Source organism: Salvelinus sp. IW2-2015, linkage group LG10 (assembly GCF_002910315.2).
Source record: "Salvelinus sp. IW2-2015 linkage group LG10, ASM291031v2, whole genome shotgun sequence".
In the NCBI taxonomy this organism is placed as follows: Eukaryota; Metazoa; Chordata; class Actinopteri; order Salmoniformes; family Salmonidae; genus Salvelinus; species Salvelinus sp. IW2-2015.
The window spans coordinates 7,501,236-7,523,227 of record NC_036850.1 but is presented as its reverse complement, the minus strand read 5'-3'; positions in this window follow the sequence as shown (position 1 = coordinate 7,523,227).

Sequence of the window (21,992 nt, the reverse complement as noted above, 5' to 3'; positions counted from 1 at the left end):
GATGGATTTCCCTATTTATTTCAGGAAACGATCTGTAAATGATCATTATCTAAATCCCCCTTACATTTCAATCAGGAGATCATCAGTGAGATTAAAGTAAGCTTGACAAGCTATAGTAGATTGCTCACGGTGCAGGCATTGATTCAAGCGGATATGTTCACAGCATCATCATGATACTGTCTGTTTCAAAACAAGTATTACGGCATGTACAGCCGTGGCCCAAAGTTTTGAGGATGACACAAATATTAATTTCCACAAAGTTTGCTGCTTCAGTGTCTTTAGATATTTTTGTCAGATGTTACTATGGAATACTGAAGTATAATTACAAGCATTTCTTAAGTGTCAATAGGCTTTTATTGACAATTCAATGAAGCTGATGCAAAGAGTCAATATTTGCAGTGTTGACTCTTCTTTTTCAAGACCTCTGCAATCCACCGTGGCATGCTGTCAACTAACTTCTGGGCCACATCCTGACTGATGGCAGCCCATTCTTGCATAATCAATGCTTGGAGTTTGTCAGAATTTGTGGGTTTTTGTTTGTCCACCCACCTCTTGAGGATTGACCACAAGTTCTCAATGGGATTAAGGCCTGGGGAGTTTCCTGGCCATGGACCCAAAATATCGATGTTTTGTTCCCCGAGCCACTTAGTTATCACTTTTGCCTTATGGCAAGGTGCTCCATCATGCTTGAAAAGGCATTGTTCGTCACCAAACTGTTCCCACCAAACAAGTGAGCCCACTCCCTTGGCTGAGAAGCAACCCCACACATTAATGGTCTCAGGATGCTTTACTGTTGGCATGACACAGGACTGATGGTAGCGCTCGCCTTGTCTTCTCCGGACAAGCTTTTTTCCGGATTCCACAAACAATCGGAAAGGGGATTCATCAGAGAAAATGACTTTACCCCAGTCCTCAGCAGTCCAATCCCTGTACCTTTTACAGAATATCAGTCTGTCCCTGATGTTTTTCCTGGAGAGAAGTGGCTTCTTTGCTGCCCTTCTTGACACCAGGCCATCCTCCAAAAGTCTTCCCCTCACTGTGCGTGCAGATGCACTCACACCTACCTGCTGCCATTCCTGAGCTAGCTCTGTACTGGTGGTGCCCCGATCCCGCAGCTGAATCAACTTTAGGAGACGGTCCTGGCGCTTGCTGGACTTTCTTGTGCGCCCTGAACCCTTCTTCACAACAATTGAACCGCTCTCCTTGAAGTTCTTGATGATCCGATAAATGGTTGATTTAGTTGCAATCTTACTGGCAGCAATATCCTTGCCTGTGAAGCCCTTTTTGTGCAAAGCAATGATGACGGCACGTGTTTCCTTGCAGGTAACCATGGTTGACAGAGGAAGAACAATGATTCCAAGCACCACCCTCCTTTTGAAGCTTTCAGTCTGTTATTCGAACTCAATCAGCATGACAGAGTGATCTCCAGCCTTGTCCTCGTCAACACTCACACCTGTGTTCACGAGAGAATCACTGACATGATGTCAGCTGGTCCTTTTGTGGCAGGGCTGAAATGCAGTGGAAAGGTTTTTGGGGGATTCAGTTCATTTGCATGGCAAAGAGGGACTTTGCAATTAATTGCAATTCATCTGATCACTCTTCATAACATTCTGGAGTATATGCAAATTGCCATCATACAAACTGAGGCAGCAGACTTTGTGAAAATTAATATTTGTGTCATTCTCAAAACTTTTGGCCACAACTGTACACAGACTATTTAACTTGTCAATAGATAACAAAATGCATCGATTTTTAGGGATAGGGATTTTTTGTTCTGACATATTCATATGTCAGAACAAATTCTAGGATATACAGTATCTGTTACAGTCTGTAGACACGGAAATCATGTATATCCAATAACTACTCCCATGGGTTTGGTTGTGTTTGCATTATTCAAAGGTTGCGTTTTTCTCCACAAAAACAGACCAGCTCTACTCTCAATATATACCTGTCTCTTATACACATCTAGATGTGTATAAGAGACAGTGTATATCCAATAACTACTCCCATGGGTTTGGTTGTGTTTGCATTATTCAAAGGTTGCGTTTTTCTCCACAAAAACAGACCAGCTCTACTCTCAATATCACCTCTAAAAACTCCATTGTGACCAAGAGGTTTAAAACTTCCCCTGCTCCCCTAGCTAACCTGTATTGAATACTTGCTCAAATGAGGAGAAAAATAAAAATCGCCCAAACCCATCAGTTATGTAACCAAGGACTGTAGAAAAAACCACAGCACCAAATATCAACATATTTTTCTCTCACTTAAATTAGAAAAATGCTTGTCGTCAACAGCATGTGTTTGCCAAGTTTTCATTGGTTCAGGCCGTTCTGAGGGGATGGGATCATAGTGTGGACATTTTCACATGAGGAATCCAGTTGTAGTAAATCTCTCTCTCTCTCTCTCTCTCTCTCTCTCTCTCCTGTCTCTTATACACATCTAGATGTGTATAAGAGACAGCTCTCTCTCTCTCTGTGCTAGGTTCTCTGTAACCTTTGGTTTGGGGTAGAGGCCCTGCTTGCATCTTGATTTAAACACTGCCTTTAAGTTGCATAGTTGTCCATCCCCAGCTGCATTGCTTGGTTACTCTAACACTATGCACTCTATACTAAGGCTTTGGCACAGAGCTAAAAGTGCTTTCCTGTTCCTTTTTTTCATATGTGGAATGGCCCTCGTTTATTTAGCTATTTCTCAGTGGTGCCTTTGAAAGAAAACCGGAAGGAAAATGTGTACTCAATTCAAAGGCCATGTTATCACGAGTAGCAAGTAAAACTGCCAGATCCACTCCACATTTCACAGCACACAATGTACTACTCTACAGAATACAAAGCTTTTTTTACATTCACATTGTTGGACACAGTCAGACAAGCGAGCACTGACTTGGAGAGAATGAGGAAGATACATTGAGACAGTAATTAAATGAAACCCAAGCCAACATCCTGGAATTGGAGGCTGCAGATTACCAACAACATGAGCCTATATTAAAAACTGTGCATGTGTAGAAAGAGAAGATACACGCTGCTGCTCCCCCAACTCCAGCCCCTCAGCTGGGCTTACAGCTAATGGGTGTCAGGTGGCATTATTTATTAGTCCAGCAGGATCAGCCTGGTGGATAGATACATCCAAATGTGAGTCCAGATTTATCTCCTCATGCAAAAACACACTGTGGTGAATTTGCTATTTTCTTATAACCACATGATGTCTGCTTTTTATTTATTTAAAGGGACTACTTACTTCCTCTGTAGCTTGAGCCAGAACTGTTCCCTAAAAAATGTCAGCTGAAGGAACATGATGTAAATGATTGTACCAACATGATCATTCAACACTAAAGGGGATTTTTCCTGTAGAAACATTATTTTCTGAACGATCACGTCAACTAATATGAGTAACCTATTTCCCCTCTCTGTATCTCTCTCTCTCTCTATCTCCATCTGTCTCTGGTTCATCATTCTCTCCCAACGTGCTATCCATCTGTGAATCTGCACTAATGCTGTCATTATATGCGGGCCTGCAGAGGCCTATTAGTCAGACCTCAGTGGTAGTATGGCTCCTTATTGATCCATGGTGTTAGCCCTAATGGCCACTGAAAGGCCTGTGATTCCCTTCCTCTGCAGATCACTTGCTCCTCTTTCAACTACTACTGGGGGTGAGCGAGCACTTTAAAGCTGACCATACTCAATGTGTCTCTTAGTGTAGGAGTGTGTGTGTGTGCACACGATGTGTGTGTTTGTTTGTTCGTAGGCGTACGTGTGTGTATGCATGTGTGGGAAGCATAGCGTTCTTCCTCTGAGAGAGAGTGCTGATGACAGCTCCAGCATGGGGTCTGTATGGGGGAGATCAGGCCTTTGTCACACTGTCCAACCCCCTTCCCTCAGCCACCAGCAGGCAAAAAAAACAGAATTGTATACTCCGACAATCATTCTGGGCCATTAAATGGAGTCAAGGGAACCTGGGAACCTGTACCCATAGCACAACCTTTCAGGTCTTCAWGATGAGCTGCTTGATTCCCTCATTTAGATACTCAACAGATTTGTGTTTACACCAAATAATTTGTTTACTCAGATAATAATTAAGTAACAGCAAATAATCAGATTAAATAACATCTAAAGGTTCATCATCATATCTCCAGTGGTTGAAAAAGTACTCAATTGTCATACTTGAGTAAAGGTAAAGATATCTTAAAGGGGAATGGAAACACTTCAAAAGTGGCAGGTGCATTACGCAGGCCAAAACTCATAACTGAATATGAGTACAGACCAGAGGGTGTAATAAAGGCAGCGATTGCACGTGCCATAGTCGTCAGTGGCACCTGCCAATAGCCCTTTAACAGGTCAAATTTGCTCACAAACTTAGCTGCGCCGACTTGATCAATACAGTCCTCCATCCGAGGAAGCGGAAATGAATCTGGCTTAGTGACACTGTTTACCTTACGGTAGTTCGTACAAAATCTGTTTGTCCCATCCGGTTTACTGACCAAGATACAGGGAGAAGCCCATCTGGAGAAAGAAGGCTCTGCTATCTCACTCTTCAGCATGTACCTGACGTCAGCATCCAGACAATGCAGTTTCTCTGAAGAAACTCTGTAGAACCTCTGACGAATGGGGTCAGTATCCCCAACGTCAATATCGCGTTCTATTAAGTTTTTACGTGTAGGTGTATCAGAAAACAAACCTGGAAATCTCCGAATCAGACCAACCATCTCTTTCCGCCCATCAACAGGTAGATGAGCAAGAAGGCTATCTAAAATATCCAGTGTCTCTGAATTTTTCAATCTACCCTGCAGTATGTAATCGTCRGGACCAGGAACATCTTCCTCCTCATGCATGGACCTAGCATGACAAGAACCCAGAGAAATAACGGAATCTGCCTAAAGAACAGGTTTACTGTCCTCTGTAGCCTCCCACTGTTCAGCCTCAGAGGAATGTGCATAATAGGGTTTTAACAAATTTACATGGCACAGTTGGTGTACTTTTCTCCATTCTGGAGTGGCAACTAGATAGTTTTGCTCAGTGCACTGGTGCATAACCGTATATGGACATTAAAACTTGGCTTGAAAAGGAGATCCAACAATTGGCAGCAAAGCAAGAACCTGGTCACCTGGACTAAAGTGACGAGGCTCAGTTCGCCGACCAAATATGCCTTTCATCCTCTCCTGTGAAGATGATAGCTTCTCTTTAGCCATTTCACCAGTGGCGTACAGGCGTCGCCGGAAATCACACACATAAGATAACAGGGACTCAGGTCGCTCGGGAGACTTCCAGTCATCCTGGAGAACAGATAGAAGTCCACGCACCCCATGTCCAAACACAAGGTAATTTGGACTGAACCCCGTGCTCTCCTGTGAAACCTCCCTAGCGGCTAACAGTAACCAAGGCAACCCCTCCTCCCAATCCTTATCCATCTCAGTACAATAAGYTCTCAACAAAGACTTAAGTGTTTAAAGGAAACGTTCCAGCGCTCGTTGACTCTGCGCGTGATAGGCGCTAGACAAATTGTGTTTAATACGGAGCTGTTGGAAAACCTGACCAAACAGATTAGAGGTGAAATTAGATCCTTGATCACTCTGAATGACCTTAGGGATTCCAAACAGTGAGAGAAACTGAGTCAAAGCTTTTAGCACAGACTTAGTCGTGATAGACCGGAGAGGATAGGCAGCAGGAAACCTAGTGGTCTGACACATCACAGTGAACAGGTAACTACTACCCTTTTTAGAACGAGGCAGAGGACCAACACAGTCAATAATCAGATACTCAAAAGGTTGACTGAGTACAGGAATAGGACACTGTGGTACCGGCTGAATAGCTTGATTAGGTTTATCAGTTAATTGACAGGTGTGACAAGTTTTGATGAACTCAGAAACATCCCTCTTTAACCTAGGCCAAAAAAAAATTATTGTAAGTTTTCCTCACACCCATATGTCCAGCAACGTCGTTGTGGGAAGTTGTCAAAACCAACTCACGAAGCTTAACTGGTATAACAACCTGACTAATCGCCTCCCCCAGAAAACAACTACCATGAGACACCCACTTTCTCATCAGGACATCCTCTTGGAGAAAATAGCCCTGGGCGACATCTCCCAACTGTTCCACAGGCAAAATTTGGTCAAGCAACTCTTCTAATGTGGGGTCAGCCCGTTGCGACTTGATTAGATCGGAGCGGGGTACAGATAACGGGATAACCTCTTGAAGCTAGGGGGCAGAATTTTTATATTTGGAAAAATAACGTTCCCAAGGTAAACTGACTATTTCTCAGGCTCAGATATTAGAATATGCATATATTTGACAGATTAGGATAGAAAACACTCTAAAGTTTCCAAAACTGTCAAAACATTGTCTGTGAGTATAACAGAACTGAATTTGCAGGCGATAACCTGAAGAACTCCAACCCGGAAGTGCTTAAAAAAAAGAAAAACCTTGTTACATTGCTTGCCCGTCCTCCATTTAAAGGCGTATCAACCCGATTTCTTTTCCAATGGCTTCCTCAGGCTGTGACCAGGCTTTAGACATAGTTTCAGGCTTTTATTTTGAAAAATGAGCGAGATTTATCAAAACACGTCAGTGGATGACCAGGTGTCCTTTAGCCGCTTAGTGGCTGCTAACCTGCTCCATCTACGGCTGCCCCCTGGACACTATGATCACTTGGCTACATAGCTGATGCCTGCCGGACTGTCCATTAATTCACGGTACTCCATTCTGTTTATTTGTGTTGCTGTGTTAGCTGACTAGCTGCTGTTATCTCACCTGTTGTTTTAGCTAGCTCTCCCAATCAAGACCTGCAATCACTTTATGCCTTACTGTATGTCTCTCTCAAATATCAATATGCCTTGTATACTGTTGTTCAGGCTAGTTATCATTGTTTTGGTTTGCAATGGACCCCGTAGTTCCACTCTCCGTACCTCTGATACCTCCTTTGTCCCACCTCCCACACATGCGGTGAGACCAGCATGTCCAGAGATACAACCTCTCTTATCATCACCCAGTGCCTGGGTTTGCCTCCGCTGTACCCGTGCCCCACCATACCCCTGTCTGCACATTATGCCCAGAATCTATTCTACCACGSCCATAAATCTGCTCCTTTTATTCCTTGTCCCCAACGCTCTAGGCGACCAGTTTTGATAGCCTTTAGCCGCACCCTGCCCTCTACTACTCCTCTGTTCCTCGGGTGATGTGGAGGCAAACCCAGGCCCTGCATGTCCCCAGGCACCCTCATTTGTTGACTTCTGTGATCGAAAAAGCCTTGGCCTCATGCATGTCAACATCAGAAGCCTCTCCCTAAGTTTGTCTTACTCACCGTTTAGCACACTCTGCCAACCCGGATGTCCTTGCCGTGTCTGAATCCTGGTTTAGGAAGGCCACCAAAAATTCTGAGATTTCCATACCCAACTATAACACTTTCCGTCAGATAAGAACTGCCAAAGGGGGAGGAGTTGCAATCTACTGCAGAGATAGCTGCAAGTTCTGTCATACTTTCCAGGTCTATGCCCAAACAGTTCGAACTTCTAATTTTAAAAATTAATCTCTCCAGAATAAGTCTCTCACTGTTGCCGCCTGCTACGACCCCCTCAGCTCCCAGCTGTGCCCTGGACACCATCTGTGAATTGATCGCTCCCCATCTAGCTTCAGAGTTTGTTCTGTTAGGTGACCTAAACTGGGATATGCTTAACACCCGGCAGTCCTACAATTAAGCTAGATGCCCTCAATCTCACACAAATCATCAAGGAACCACCAGGTACAACCCTAAATCCGTAAACATGGGCACCCTATAGACATTATCCTGACCAACTTGCCCTCCAAATACACCTCTGTTGTCTTCATCAAGATCTCAGCGATCACTGCCTCATTGCCTGTATCCGCTACGGGTCCGCGGTCAAACGACCCCCCTCATCACTGTCAAACGCTCCCTAAAACACTTCTGCGAGCAGGCCTTTCTAATCGATCTGGCCCGGGTACCCTGGAAGGATATTGACCTCATCCCGTCAGTTGAGGATGCCTGGTCATTCTTTAAAAGTTACTTCCTCACCATATTAGACAAGCATGCTCCCGTTCAAAAAATGCAGAACTAAGAACAGATATAGCCCTTGGTTCACTCCAGACCTGACTGCCCTCGACCACACAAAACATCCTGTGGCGAACTGCAATAGCATCGAAGAGCCCCCGCGATATGCAACTGTTCAGGGAAGTCAGGAACCAATACACGCAGTCAGTCAGGAAAGCAAAGGCCAGCTTTTTCAAGCGAGAAATTTGCATCCTGTAGCTCTAACTCCAAAAAGTTCTGGGATACTGTAAAGTCCATGGAGAACAAGAGCACCTCCTCCAGCTTCCCACTGCACTGAGGCTAGGTAACACGGTCACCACCGATAAATCCGTGATAATCGAAAACTTCAACAAGCATTTCTCAATGGCTGGCCATGCCTTCTCCTGGCGACTCCAACCTTGGCCAACAGTCCCGCTCCCCGCTGCTACTCGCCCAAGCTCCCCAGCTTCTCCTTTACCCAAATCCAGATAGCAGATGTTCTGAAAGAGCTGGAAAACCTGGACCCATACAAATCAGCTGGGCTTGACAATCTGGACCCCCTATTTCTGAAACTGTCCGCCGCCATTGTCGCACCCCTATTACCAGCCTGTTCAACCTCTCCTTCGTATCATCTGAGATCCCCAAGGATTGGAAAGCTGCCGCGGTCATCCCCCTCTTCAAAGGGGGAGACACCCTGGACCCAAACTGTTACAGACCTATATCCATCCGTGCCCTGCCTATCTAAGGTTTTCGAAAGCCAAGTCAACAACACAGATCACTGACCATCTCGAATCCCACCGTACCTTCTCCGCTGTGCAATCCGGTTTCCGAGCCGGTCACGGGTGCACTCAGCCACGCTCAAGGTACTAAACGATATCATACCGGCATCGATAAAAGACAGTACTGTGCAGCCGTCTTCATCGACCTGGCCAAGGCTTTCGACTCTGTCAATCACATATTCTTATCGGCAGACTCAGTAGCCTCGGTTTTTCTAATGACTGCCTTGCCTGGTTCACCAACTACTTTGCAGACAGAGTTCAGTGTGTCAAATCGGAGGGCATGTTGTCCGGTCCTCTGGCAGTCTCTATGGGGGTACCACAGGTTCAATTCTCGGCCGACTCTTTTCTCTGTATATATCAATGATGTTGCTCTTGCTGCGGGCGATTCCTGATCCACCTCTTCGCAGACGACACATTCTGTATACTTCTGGCCCTTCCTTGGACACTGTGCTATCTAACCTCCAAACGAGCTTCAATGCCATACAACACTCTTCAGTGCCTCCAACTGCTCTTAAACGCTAGTAAACCAAATGCATGCTTTTCAACGTTCGCTGCCTGCACCCGCACGCCCGACTAGCATCACCACCCTGGGGTTTCCGACCTAGATATGTGGACATCTATAAGTACCTAGGTGTCTGGTAGACTGAAACTCTCCTTCCAGACTCATATCAAAACATCTTCAATCCAAATCAAATCTAGAGTCGGCTTTCTATTTCGCAACAAAGCTCCTTCACTCACGCCGCCAAACTTACCTAGTAAAACTGACTATCCTACCGATCCTCGACTTCGGCGATGTCATCTACAAAATAGCTTCAATACTCTACTTAGCAAACTGGATGCAGTTTATCACAGTGCCATCCGTTTTGTTACTAAAGCACCTATACGACACCACTGCGACCTGTATGCCCTAGTCGGCTGGCCCTCGCTACATGTTGTCGTCAGACCACTGGCTCCAGTCATCTACTAATCAAGGCTATGCTAGGTAAAGTGCCGCCTTATCTCAGTTCACTGGTCACGATGGCTACACCCACCCGTAGCACGCGCTCCAGCAGGTGTATCTCACTGATCATCCCTAAAGCCAAAACCTCATTTGGACGCCTTTCCTTCCAGTTCTCTGCTGCCTGCGACTGGAACGAATTGCAAAATCTCTGAAGTTGGAGACTTTTATCTCCCTCAACAACTTTAAACATCTGCTATCCGAGCAGCTAACCGATCGCTGCAGCTGTACATAGTCCATCGGTATATAGCCCACCCAATTTACCTACCTCACCCCCATACTGCTTTTATTTATTTAGTTTTCTGCTCTTTTGCACACCAGTATCTCTACTTGCACATGATCATCTGATGATTTATCACTCCAGTGTTAATCTGCTAAATTGTAATTATTCGATTTATTGCCTACCTCCTCATGCCTTTTGCACACATTGTATATAGATTCTCTTTTTTTCTACCATGTTATTGACTTTTTTATTGTTTACTCCATGTGTAACTCTGTGTTGTTGTCTGTTCACACTGCTATGCTTTATCTTGGCCAGGTCGCAGTTGCAAATGAGAACTTGTTCTCAACTAGCCTACCTGGTTAAATAAAGGTGAAAAAAAAAATAAAAAAAAATAAATGGTTCCTGCGTAAGAGGGATTTTGCTYGACATTTTCTATCTCTGTAGAATTGAACAGTTTACCGTCTGGTTGAAATATGATCGATTATGTATGTTAAAAACAACCTGAGGATTGATTATAAAAAACCTTTGACAGGTTTCTACGAACATTACGGATACTTTTGGGAATTTTCGTCTGCCCTTCAGTACCAGAACGAGCTTGTGGCTTTCTGAACATAACGCGCAAACCAAATAGCGATTTTTGGTTATAAAGCTAATCTTTATCGAACAAAAATAACATTTATTGTGTAACTGGGAGTCTCGTGAGTACAAACATCCGAAGATTATCAAAGGTAAGCRATTAATTGTATTGCTTTTCTGACTTTCGTGACCAAGCTAATTTAAGGCTAACTGTTCTAGCTATTCTTTGTTCTTTGTCTAGTGAATGATAAACTCACAAACGCTTGGATTGCTTTCGCTGTAAAGCATATTTTCAAATCTGACACCATAGGTGGATTAACAACAAGCTAAACTGTGTTTTGGTATATTTCACTTGTGATTTCATGATTATAAATATTTTTAGTATTATTTTTTAACTTGATACTTTTTGGAATTTGTGTCTGCCTTTCAGGGCCGGAACGAGCATGTGGTTTTCTGAACATAACGCGCAAACTAAATGGCGGATTTTGGTTATAAAACTAATATTTATCGAACAAAAATAAAATGTATTGTGTAACTGGGAGTCTCGTGAGTGCAAACATCCGAAGATTATCAAAGGTAAGCGATTCATTTTATTGCTTTTCTGACTTTCGTGACCATGCTAATTTAAGGCTAGCTTTTCTAGCAGTGATTGATACACTCACAAACGCTTGGATTGCTTTCGCTGTAAAGCATATTTTCAAAATCTGACACGATAGGTGGATTAACAACAAGCTAAACTGTGTTTTGGTATATTTCACTTGTGATTCCATGATTATAAATATTTTTAGTATTATTTTTGAGTTTGGCGCGCTGCCAATCCAGCGGTTGTTTAYGAAAATGATCCCTTAATCGGGATCTGTGCGCCAAGAAGATAACAAGGAAAGTAGTGACATATTTCTTTGTGGCATTCTCGTTAGCTGGGCCAGTGACCAGGTCTCCACGGCTCATAGAACGTGTCACTGCACACGCAGAGAACACCTCTGGGAAACTCTGCGCACTCTCATCAGGAATCCCTACAAATGATGGCTTAGCGGAAACCACTAGAGATGGAAAAACGACAGGCCATACACGCTCACCAGCCAAGTTATTCCCAAAGGATAACGTCGATACCCTCAATAGGCAACGAAGGATGCACCCCCACAACAACATCACCTTTCACCAGTCCACAATCCAACATCAGTTTATGCAGTGGGATTGACAGAGTGTTCAAACCTATTCCCCTAATTAGCACACTATTCCCCGAATCAGTCTCAGCAGAGAAGGGTAACACAGACTCCAACACAAACAATTCAGAGGCACCTGTGTCTCTCAGGATCTTCACTGGCACTAGGTCCTTACTTCCTAACGTAGACACAAAACCCTCCGTAATGAAAGGTAAATAGTCTGGGTCAATATGGACTTTCACATGACTCTGGGCATGAGACAATGTGTCAGGAGTGAACTGATGTGGAACAGGCACAGTTAACGCCGTAGGCTTAGATTTAACGTAAGCACACGTACTGAATTTAACCCTAGCCCTGAGAACCGGACATTCGTTTTTCCAATGACCTGAACCTTGAYAGTAGTGACACTCTTGACCAAAGTCAGCTTTACCACGGGAGTCAGGCTCAACCCTAGTTGAATGAAACTCTGCCCGTGAACCAAAGTATATTGGTGAGCGAGGCCCAAATCTCTACAAACGCCCACACTCACTCCGAATACGGGGCTCTGCAAAGACACTTTCGTGAGTCAAAACATCTATTCGCCAAAACCGCAGCCTCAGCGTTAGTCTTTACTTTTCATTCGTTAATGTACGTGGTTATATGATCAGGGATTGTGTCCTTAAATTGCTCTAGCATAATTAGATCACACAGCCCTTGGAAAGTCATAACTGCAGAGGCGGAACACCAGCGATTAAACTGTGAAGATAACTCTCGCGCATACTCAACATGAGTCTATTTATCATCCCTTTTTAAAGTTCTAAATCGTTGGCGGTAAGCCTCAGGGATCAATTCATAAATCTATAACACAGCCGTTTTAACCTTATCCTAACTGACACTGTCGGCTACACTAAGAGCTGAATATGCTTCCTGCGCTTTACCAGTAAACACACACTGCAACATTAAAGTGCGGTCAGAATCAGGCCAACTCCTAGCGTCAGCAACACGCTCAAATAATGAAAAGAATGTCTCAGGGTCCTTCTCATTAAATTTAGGCAACAACCGTAAGTTCCCAACGATATCAAATGTGTCCGGGGCACGACCAAAAGAGGAGGTCACCTTCCCAGAGCAAACTCTCCTCTGAGAGCTTTCCTTCCCTAACCAGTTCTAGCCGCTCTTGTTGCAGCTTGATTTTAGCACGCTCCAAATCCTGTTTAAATGCCAATTATTTTTCATATTTTACACAGTCATGCTCTAGCTTCTCACGATCAAGCTCTAGCTGTAACAGAAGCAGTTCTTTCTGCTGTTTAAAAAGAAGACTACTTGGACCAACAGAATGAGCGGCCATTGTAACGTTACAGGGAGACGGCAAGTCCTCAGCAGAGGCTGTCCCAGTGTTAACTTCAAGAATACCACTCTCCATCAGATTGGCCTTCAATATCAACCTAATATAATCTTTTAGACGTTCATCACTAATTTCAACCTTGTAGTGTTCAGCAATCTTCAACAGCTGTTCTTTAGTACATCATTCTAACAGTTCCTCTGATGGAAAGCGAATGAACTCGTCTGCATTAGACGCCATAGTCAGAAGTAAAAAAATAAATAAAAAATCTCGCTCTTCCCCTCTGCTGAACACACCAGACCACAAGTCCGGTGAAGTGACAATCACACTGGGCAYCACAGAAGAGAGATGAGATATATATGGAGCTTCCCCAAAACCTACAGTAACTCAACCCTAGTCTTCATGCAGATTTGCGGTGGGTAATTAGGCACTGTAGCCTACTGGCAAGGAAATAAACCACCCAGCACGCTGGCAGATTCTCCCAAGCCATAGATGTGCCCCCCAGACAACTGCTCAGTCCACAGACACCACACAAAAATAACAAACAAAATAACCATGCCCAACGTATTCCAAAAATGAAACACGTCGCTAAGCCTAACAGGGGAAAAAGGCTATAGCTCCGGGTAGTAAATGTCACTACCCTACCCAAATCTCCCACTGAGGTACACAGCCGACTGTACTCACCTCCTCGGACCGATGTCCCAACAGCTAGTAGATCAAGAGTCTCCAGCCTGGGCAAAGGCTTGGAAACTAACCCAATGTACTCTCTCCAATGCAGCACACAACCAACTATCCACCGCAGTGGCAAGTTTACCAAACAAACAAAGGTAACCAATACTAGGCACCAAACATTACAACTCAAACAAGCTGTAACAAAAATGCAAACAAAGCACCTACAGAGTTTAACATTAACTCCACATTTTCTCCCAAACACAATACCTTCAAGATCCCGGATGAGCCCCCACTTGTCAGGAACCGGCTCGAAGTTCGTAACAAAAGGGAGACAACGTGGAGATAAAGAATTACAAAATATATTTATTAACTGAAGTAAAGTAAATACAATAAACAATGGTGTGTGTAGTCAGTAGTCAGTAGTGTAAGTGAGAAGTTACGTGTATACATGTGATAATGAGGGGTGTTGAAAGGTGCCAACGCAAACAAACAAAACAGCCATAAAAATGCCACAACCAAAATCTGCAAGTGTGTCTGCATGGAGAGTCTCCTCAATGAATGGGGAAGAGGTGCATTTATCCTGGGACACACCCGAGCCCAGGTGTGTCCCATTTCTCTGACGACACTCCCGGCTCCGCCAACCGACATCCTATTTAGGAAAACAAGAGCAAAGAGAAAGATTTCGGCAGACAGAGTGGGAGGGTCATCACAAAGATAGCGTATATTATTACGCTAATGTCAGGAAGGGCGCTCTCTTGGGCTACAGCAGTTTGGGAGCAACAATCCGCCATTTGTCGTCATCTGGACGATTTCATGGCAGAGGTGAGGAAGGTGTTTGATTCTCCGGTATCTGGGAGAGAGGCGATCTGAAAACTACTCGAGTTACATCAAGACTCCTGTAGTGTGGCAGACTACGCAGTAGATTTTCACACGTTGGCCGCCGAGAGTGCCTGGATTCTGGAGTCCTTATTCGATACCTTCCTTCACGGACTCTCAGAGGAAATAAAATACGAGCTAGCAGCTCGGGAGTTCCCTTATCACCCTTACTCTTAGGATTGATGGGCATCTACGGGAATGCAGGAGTGAGAGGAGGTCTGGTCTTTGGCACACTCGTTCATCCGCTGCTACTTGTTCCTCTCCAAATGAATCTGGAAGTCCACGAAGGCTTTATTTCCGAGAAGACCAGAAGCCACCCGAGTTCCCTCGAGAATCATCGTCGACGGGTCAGTCAGATACACCGGAACCTATGCAACTGGGCAGAGCTAGATTATCGCCTATGGAACGTTCACATAGACTAAGTTCCAACAGTTGTCTGTACTGTGGGGCTGCGGGACATTATATAGCCACCTGTCCAGTTAAGAGACCTATTTCGTTAGTAGGTTCAAGCACAATGGTGAGCCAGACTGGGAATCAACCGCATTCCTTTTTTCGGGATACTGCTGTGGGGAGACCAGTCTAAGTCTCTCTGGGTGCTCATTGACTCTGGGGCTGATGAGAGTTTTATGGACGCTACCCTAGTTTCTGAATTAGGTATCCCCACTCAACTCCTCTCCTCTCTCCTCTCAACTCCTCTCCTCTCCTCTCATGGATGCTAGAGCACTGAACGGCCGCTCCATTGGTAGAGTTACCCACAGCATTGTTCCTGTTAATCTGCGAGTTTCAGGAAATCCCAGTGAGGCTATACATCTTCTCCTCATTGAGTCCCCCCATGTTCCTGTTGTGTTGGGATTTTCTTGGCTCCAAAAAGACAACCCCGTTATTGACTGGACCATGAGTTCAATCCTGGGTTGGAGTCCATTCTGCCATTCCCATTGCCTCAAAGCAGCGCAGCCTTCAACGAGACGACCTCCTCAGGGCTTAAGTCAAGGGTTTTTCTTTGTGGAAAAGAAGGACCAGACCCTGCGTCCATGCATTGACTACCGGGGCCTTAATGACATAACGATCAATAGTCGTTACCCCCTACCACTCCTCTCCTCGGTTTTCAAACCTCTGGGGGCTACCATCTTCTCCTAGCTGGACATTTGGAATGCCTACCACATGGTTTGGATACGCAAAGGGAATGAGTGGAAGACAGCCTTCAACACTGCCAGTGGACATTATGAGTACCTGGTCATGCCATTTGGACTCACAAACGCCCCCGCGGTCTTCCAGGCCCTGGTAAATGATGTGCTCTGGGACATGTTAAACCGATTCGTGTTCGTCTACCTCGACGACATCCTGTTTTTTCCTGTTCTGCCCAAGAACACGTCCTCCATGTTCGACAAGTCCTTCAGCGCCTCCTGGAGAACCAGTTATTTGTGAAAGCGGAGAAATGCGAGTTCCACCGTTCTACCCTCTCCTTTCTGGGATATGTCATCGCTGAAGGAAATGTCCAGGAAAAAGTGAAAGGAAGAAAAAAAGGAAAAGGTGAAAGCGGTAGTGGATTGGCCCCAACTTACGGCCAGGGTGCAGCTACAACGTTTCCTTTGCCAATTTCTACCGGAATTTCATTCGAGGCTACAGCCCCCTAGCGGCCCCCCTCTCGGCACTCATCTCTCCCAAGGTACCGTTCATATGGTCCCCAGCGGTTGACAGAGCCTTTGTGTACCTGAAGCGCCAGTTCACTACGGCCCCCATCCTTGTTCATCCGGACCCGTCCCGTCAGTTTGTGGTTGAGGAAGATGCTTCTGACGTTGGAGTGGGGGCTATCTTGTCCCAGCGATCCATCCAGGACCAAAAGCTTCATCTCTGCGCCTTCCTGTCCCATCGTCTCAACTCTGCAGAAAGAAACTACGACTGGGGTAACCGAGAACTCTTGGTGGTCAAGAGTTCTCCTCCAGTGGAGGAGTGGCTGGAGGGATAGAACATCCATTTTTGGTTTGGACCAACCACAAGAATTTGGAATATCTCAACTCAGCCAAGTGCCTTAACTGCTGGCAGGCCCTGTGGGCTCTGTTAATCACCAGGTTCAACTTCACCATTTCCTATCAACCAGGGTCCAAGAATGTTAAACCTGATGCCCTATCTCGCCTGTACAGTCCCGCTGCCACATCCTCTGACTCCGAGACATCCTCTCTACCTCATGCCTTGCGGATGCTGTGGGCTGGGGTATTGAGACCCTGATCCGCAAGRCACAACGTTCCCAGCCTGCCCTTGGAGGAGGCCCGGCTAACCGGTTGTTCGTCCCTAATTCAGTCCGGTCCCGGGTCCTGAAATGGGCTCTTTCCTCCAGGCTTACCTGTCATTGGGGTTCTCGTCGAACCCTGGCCTTCCTCCGACAAAGTTTCTGGTGACCCACAATGGTTCCTGACGCATCTACCTTCGTCGCCGCATGCACCGTTTGTGCTCAGAATAAGACTCTGCGGCAAGCCCCTTCCGGCTCCTTCAGCAACTACCTGTCCCTCATCGTCCCTGGTCCCATATCTCCCTGTACTTTGTCACTGGGCTCCCTCCGTCTGATGGCAACACCGTCATTCTGACGGTAGTGGATCGGTTTTCCAAGGCCGCCCATTTCATCCCTCTCCCCAAACTACCCTCTGCCAAAGAGACAGCCCAGCTAATGGTGCAGCACATCTTCAGGATCCATGGACTCCCAGTGGACATGGTCTCCGACCGGGGTCCTCAGTTCTCGTCTCAGTTCTGGAAGGCGTTCTGCACCCTTATTGGGTCGTCGGCCAGCCTGTCCTCCGGATTCCATCCCCAATCCAACGGCCAGTCGGAGCGGGCAACCAAGACCTGGAAACAACCTTAAGATGCCTCGTCTCGACCAGCCCCATTACCTGGAGCCGACAACTGGTTTGGGTGGAGTATGTCCGGAACACTCTTCCCTGTTCGGTTACGGGACTCTCTCCTTTCGAGTGCTCCATGGGGTATCAGCCTCCACTCTTCCCAGAACAAGAGCAGGAAGTCAACATACCCTCGGCCCAGATGTTCGTCCGCCGCTGTCGGCGTACCTGGAGAAGAGCCCGGGCGGCGCTTCTCAAGACCAACTCCAGGTATTGTCAACAAGCAGATCGCCACCGGACTCCAGCTCCTCGCTATCGCATTGGGCAGAGGGTATGGCTATCCACACAGGAACTCCCCCTTCGGGTGAAGTCCCGCAAACTTTCCCCACGTTTCATTGTCCCTTTCCCCATCTCTAGAGTCCTTAGTTCCACTGCTGTTCGTCTTTTGTTACCGCGTACTCTCCGTATTCACCCTACTTTCCATGTGTCTAGGATTAAGCCCGTGTCTCACAGCCCTTTGTCTTCTGTTTCCAGGCCCACGCCTCCACACCATGTCATCGATGGCCATCCGGCATACACGGTGAGACGCCTCCTGAGTGTTCGACTGCGAGGCAGGGGTTTCCAGTACCTGATTGACTGGGAGGGTTATGGCCCAGAGGAGAGGTGCTGGGTCCCCGCTAGAGACATTCTGGACCCAGCCCTCATTGCCGACTTCCACCGCCGGCACCCTGATCAACCAGGTATGCGCCCGGGTAGGACGCCAGGTGGTGCCCCTAGAGGGGGGGGCGTACTGTCACACCCTGATCTGTTTCACCTGTGCTTGTGCTTGTCTCCACCCCCTCCAGGTGTCACCCATCTTCCCCATTATCCCCTGGGTATTTAAACCTGTATTTTCTGTCTGTCTGTGTCAGTTTGTCTTGTGTTCCAAGTCAACCAGCGTGGTTTTCCCGTGCTCCTGCCTTTGCTATTCCCTTTTGCTAGTCCTCCCGGATTTGACCCTTGCCTGTTTTCTGGACTCTGAACTGGTTTTGACCTTTTGCCTGTCCACGGCCATTCTCTTGCCTACCCCTTTGGATTATTAATAAATATCAAAGACTCAAACCATCTGCCTCCCGTGTCTGCATCTGGGTCTCGCCTTGTGCCCTTATAGTAACGACTGACGTCAATGCGTCAATGGCAGGCTTGACCAAGTAGCACACGTTCCTGTATCATCTTGTTGTAATGTGGAAAGTAGCGTGGCGGTCCTTCGTGGGCAAATTTTGTCATCAAAGAAAGACAAAGAGGACGGATTTACAATCCCGAGTTGGATGACCGTTCAAAACGTATTTTCCCAGTCTGAGCTCGTTTATTCCCGACTTCCCAGTTGCAATGCTTGCTGTTAGCCACTGTCACCGATTCCTTCCAAACCACTCACTGTTGAATTTGTGATTTGCAACTTGTTGTGTAATGTTTATGTCCAATGGCCAATGAGCACCGATATGCTTTATCTATAATTTCTCTTCATTATTTGTCTTCATATGACAAGGATTAAAAAGGATTTGCCAGTAGATTGTCGACTTGATTCATGATGATGACTGCTAGCTAAGATTTTGAAAGTATGATGTTGACATGATCAGTCCAATCAAAGCTACTGTACAAATTACGTGATTTGACGTCATTTTATCTGTGGCCAATGACCTTGAGCCTTCTTGGAAGGGCACTACTAATGTAACTCTAAGGCAGGACCCAAAGGGCTTGAATGTTTGATGTCTACCCTTACTAAGGACTGGTGACGTAGTTTCCACATGAGTGACAGAACACTGAGCCAATCACGGCGCAACACTCCTATTTTCTGCTGGCTTGCCTCACCACCACAGAAAGCACTGAGCTAGGCTGAAACACCTGCATTTTGGAGCTGCCTTACTCAAGAAAACCAAGAGACCATGTTTGTATGCCCCTTTTTAAACTCAATTATATATTTATTTATTTTTGCAAACTGATATGTGACTCGTATTAATGAGCCCCACATAAAAATGTTATATCCTATATGTTATATGTACAGTAGCTTTGATTGGACTAGGACAACCACTGTCACTATGGTTGTCCTGGATTGTCATAAAACTGTGGCGGTTCTGGATCTTCACATGACTGTGGCAGTCCTGGATTATCAAATATTGTTTAAATGTTCAGGTAGGTATGGAAGGCTTCATAAAAAAACTATCATTGAGAAAGAAAGAAAGAAAGGAATGAAGAAAAACACACGCATTGAAATCCACATCATTAAACCAGACTATGATGAAGATAAATATATTTCTGAAATGGTCAAAGGGCAAGTTTCACCTGCACCATTGAAAACACAATTCTGAATGTCCCAAGGACARAGCTGGGGGATACGATTTGTTATTTTGAGTGCGGTCTGGCCAGACTTTCAAATGTAGTCAGAGAGCAACAGGCTGCAAGGCATATATGTACTTTAAGTTAAGAAAAGACTGGTTGGGTTACAAAGTAATGGTACAGAGGACATTTAGCCACCACAATGGCCATAATCAACAGTCCCAAGAGGGTCGTCATTTCCAAAGAATATGCCTTGAACTGGCAACCCAAATTGAAGAATGGATCTCTTTAGGAGAGAAACCCGACATGATACTCCTTCAGGCACACTCATGGTCTAGGGCCCAAGGACACAGTGACTTGAACAATAGAGAATACCTTGTCACCTCAAAGGACATATAGAATATTTGTACTGGTATGCTGCGCAAGAAACATTCACACTAGGATGATTCTGAAAGCACAGCAAGATTATTCGCAGGTCCTTGTAAAGACTGTTTTATTTTACCAGACATTTAACAAGATCTGTCAGACTTTTTCCACTAGGAAGAAGTTGGAACAGCATGGAAAGAACATTGTTTCTCGATGCCAACCCCTGCGTCAACTAGTACTCCTTTCTACATTGGCAGTAAGAAATGAACATGGACATGAAATTCCTAAGGCATACATTATAACAAGCAGTTCAAGAGACTCTTGAACTAGCACTGCACAAACTACACCCATTGTTTCCTATCCCACTATTTAATAACATCATTTTCAAATTCGTAATGTTATGTTCATTCCAAAACTATGTAAGAAGCAAAAAACCTGCAGTCACTTATAAATATTTGTCCATTATTTCATTCAAACTGTAGCAGTTGTTTCAAGTCGTTTTACAGTAATATATATTTGATAGCCGTATCGTTTCCAATTAGGGTAGTGTTGACAACACGGGAAAAAAAGGGAGTGAGTAGTTTTCCTCTTTATAGGTTACATCTTCATTTAGCCCTGCACCCAAAGACTTTAGAACGATTGAGTTGAGTATGCCATTCCGAAACTAGTAACTCCAAAGCAATGGCCAGCCAAGTGTATTTTTAGGGTATTTCACTGGATTGTACTAAATGCAATGTACCCCCTTTATCCTTGTGTTGTATTTTTAGATGTTTGATGGTTGACAAAGATACACTATGTGCGAAATCAACGCATTGAGGAAAGTCTTCCCTGAATCGGATGTTCTCCTAATGTGGATGATCGATTGTGGCAGTCCTGGATCATCAGATGACTGGTGGTCCTGGATTATCATATGAATGTGGCGGTCCTGGTTCGTCATATGACCATGACGGTATTGGATTGTCATGTCTGTGGCGGTCCTGGATCGTCAAGAGTGACTCTCTCCTTGATCGTCATAGGACGATTGTGGCAGTCCAGGGGCCTCATTCATAACCGTTGCGTAAATTGAACATGAAATATCTGCTTGCGCCATTTCTTTCAAATCTGCGCATGTACAAAAATATAGAGATTAATCAATTTGCCGCCCGCCATACATACACGTTTCCTGTTATAAATCAGACCTATCGAAAAATGGTGCGTGCGTGAATGAGCATTATAAAATTCCCATCATTCACCTTTTATGGTGACAATAACGCCCTTATTTGCTTTATAGTTTGGAGTTATTGGAATTAGGCCTAGACCGTACCTAAAGGAAATAGCAATGGCGAACTTGGTCAAATGTCTTTGGAGGTGTTGGCAGAATGTTTTCTTTTGCAGTGACATTTGCTGTATCTGACCATTTCTGAATTGTTGTGGACATGTAAACAGCTCGTTTAAATTCAATAATGTTCCACTGCCCGCGAATTATGAAACATTGTCTACTCGGAAGGAAATAAACTACAGTAGGCCTACTTACAGTGGTAGCCTACACACTTTAATGCAAAATATCAACTGTCTGTTCACCTGTTAAATCCTACTGTATTTCATAAACCGCGCTCCCTTTCGGATGCATAGAGCAAAAACAAAAAATTATAATAGCCCATCTAATAGGCCTAATTAAATGAAAGATGCATGGTAATTTGTTGTGTGGCTACATCGGGAATATGAACTCATCATGGCCAGAAAAGGTGAGGAATTTATTCTGCAATGGTTATAGACCTATATGTATACTGTATTATGTTAATAAATGAAATATTCGAGAAATTTGTAAAAGGTCAATGGAAAAGGTGAACTTCTGTTCTACCGTTAAACTTCGGAGCGGATCGCATATA